This window comes from Chrysochloris asiatica, unplaced genomic scaffold, assembly GCF_000296735.1.
Source record: "Chrysochloris asiatica unplaced genomic scaffold, ChrAsi1.0 scaffold00185, whole genome shotgun sequence".
NCBI classification, from domain to species: Eukaryota; Metazoa; Chordata; class Mammalia; order Afrosoricida; family Chrysochloridae; genus Chrysochloris; species Chrysochloris asiatica.
In genome coordinates this window covers 2270153-2273036 of record NW_006408703.1, presented here as the reverse complement: position 1 = coordinate 2273036, position 2884 = coordinate 2270153, and the positions used below count along the sequence as shown (strand labels likewise).

The window sequence follows — 2884 nt, the reverse complement described above, 5'->3', positions numbered from 1 at the left end:
CCATAAATTCCTGGAGGCTATTCACCAATTTCTTCAATGTACCTTGGACTCCTTCTTTCAGTACCATAATCTCTCTCTCTCTCTCTCTCTCTCTCTCTCTCTTTCTCTCTCTCTCAGTACAAAAAGTTGAATTTATTATACCAGAAGAAAATGTCCCAATAGGCCCGGGAGAGGTGCTGGCAGCAAAGGCAGTCCAGACTGTCCATGATGGAGAGGGTGCGCTCCTTTGCTGGCTCCCCGAGCCCACAACCACGCTCTAGGAGGAACCCAGGGAAGTCCAAACTGTGTCGGCAGAGGAGCTGTTCCCAGTTGTTGCCAAGAAGGGCTCATGGTACATAAACAGCTGCTTATTCAAGGGACACCCTCAGGGATGCCCTGTAAGTTCCTCCGGACAAATCTAAGGGCAGAGAAGCACGCACACAGGATCGCACATACTCTCCTCAGTTGGAAATGGTCACTTTATGCTTTGGCTTTGCATCCTTGCTGCCCTTGGCCTCAAACTGTCGTAAGAAGTCCAGGCCTTTGGTTACCTCCCCAAACACTACATACTTGCCACCCAGCCAGTCTGTCTTGGTCATATGTCAGGAATTACTGGGAAACTTTGGTGTTTGCACCAGAGTTGACCTTGGAGAGAAGGCCTGGCCCTGTGTGCTTGAGGATAAAGTTTTCATCATCAAACTTCTTCCAGTAGATGCACTTGCCCTCGGTGCCGTTGTGATTCATGAAATCCCACCTTGGCACACGGACTGGGGAATGATGCGGTGGAAGCTGCTTCCCGAAGCTACTTCCCGTGAAGCCAAAGCCCTTCTCATGGCAGCAGAAGTTCTCTACTGTCATGGGAATGACGTCTGAACCCTGGAGCATCTGGATGCGGCCGGCAGTTTTGTTACCCATCTTAAAGTCCATGTACACCTGAGGATTTGACCGGGCCTTTTTCGCTATAGGCTCTCCCTCCTGGGTTTGTGCTGTGGAAGGCTCTGACACTTCCTCTGTATTCTCTTCCAGAGTCTTCCCTGAAAACTTCTTCAACCAGTCATCATCGGACTGAACTGGTCTAGAGGAACCTTCCTTAATCCTCATTGGCTTGGCCAAATCTACATGAATTGTCCGAGCAAAGTGTTCAGATTCATTCATGTTATAGACAGCTGCGGAAGCATCCTCTGCCAACTCAAACTCCACAAAAGCAAATCTCCAGTATTTTTATTTGTTTGTTTCACAATCCAGTGGAATCTGCATATCTGTAATGTCTCCAAAAGGAATAAAAGCAGCATGAAAGACTTTGTCATCCACCTCCTCGGCCAGCCCACCCACGTAGAGAACCCTCTTGGTGGTAGCTATCTTGCTCAGTACCATAGTCTCTTGATTATATGTTACCTCTTGAAATGGTTCAGCATCAACCAGTTCTTTTTGATACAGTGACTGGGTATTCATTCTATCTTCTTTTGATGCCTTCTGTATTATTCAATATTTTACTTATTGAATTTTTCAATATTGAAAGTCAAAGTTTGAATTTTTTTCTTCAGTTCTTTCAGCTTGTGAAATGCTGAGCTTGTTCTTCTGTTTTGGTTTACTAACTCCAGGTCTTTGCACATTTCTTTATAATACTTCACTTTGTCTTTTCAAGCTGCCCTTTAAACTTTTCTGGTCATCTCTTTTACTGCCTAATTTCTTCAACTTGCTTTAGCTTCTTTATGTTCAAAAACATGTTTCAGAGTCTCTTCTGACTTCCATTTGTCTTTTCTTTCTTTCTTGTCTTTTTAATGACCTTTTTGTTTTCTTCATATATGATGTTCTGGAAATCATTTCACAATTCTTCTGGTCTTTGGTCTTTCCTGTTTAATGCATCAAATCTATTTTTGTGATGACCTCTAAATTTAGGTGAGTTATATTCAATGTCATATTTTGGCACTCATGGACTTGTTTTAATTTTTTTCAGCATTAGCCTGAACTTCCATATGAGGTAATTGATGATCTGTTCCACAGCCTGTCCTTGGCTTGTTTTGGGTGAAGATTGAGTTTTCCACTGTCTCTTTCCACAGAGATAGTCAATTTGATTCCTGTTCATTTCATCAATCTTTATGAGCTCTTTCATTTTTGACAATTTACAATTTTCCTATATTCATACTTTGTGCATTCCATGTTCTGATTATTAATGGAAGTTTGCAGCTGTTTATCTTCATTGTGAGTTGTGCTATATCAGCAAAATTGAAAGTTTTGAAAACTTTGTTCTATTCATGTACTTATGGACATCTCTACTTAAGGAGGAAGCTCTTCCCCAGCTGTATAGTGAGTGTCTTCCATCCTGAGGTTCTCCCTTTATAGCACTGTATCTGACAATGTTTTGGTACTATTCATAATGTTTCCTTCTTCCAGCACTATTTTTGATAGTTCTCTGCTGCGATTCATAAGGGTTTCTGTGGCTAGCCATTCAGAAATATTCTACCTCTCCTTCTTTCTATTCTGTCTTAGTCTGTGGGCTCAGCTGAAATCTGTCTACCATGGGTGACCAAGCTGGTATTTAGAATATCAGTGCATAGCTTCCAGCATCACAGCAACACTCAAATCACCGCAGTACAACAAACTGACAGACGCGTGGTGATGTTTATGTGTGTATATGTGTATATGTATGTAAATGTTGGTGTATGTGCTGTAAAGTGCGATGAAGTCATTTCTGGTTCATAGTGACCCTGTGTAGGGTTTCCAAGCAGTTAGAAGTCCAATGCTTATCCTATACTGCCACAACAGCATCCTTGTATATATATATACATTTATATAGTTTTTGTTTAGTGCCGTCAAGTCCATTCTGACTTGTAGCAATCCCATATAGGGTTTCTAACAAACAACTGGTGAGCGGTTCAAAGTGACTTTGCAGTCCAGTGCATTA

General features: G+C 41.9%; 1 pseudogene; it reads right to left on the bottom strand.

Moving 5' to 3' along the window:
- Nucleotides 1–347: 347 nt before the first annotated feature.
- Nucleotides 348–1353, bottom strand: LOC102842417 (annotated as a pseudogene).
- Nucleotides 1354–2884: the final 1531 nt, after the last annotated feature.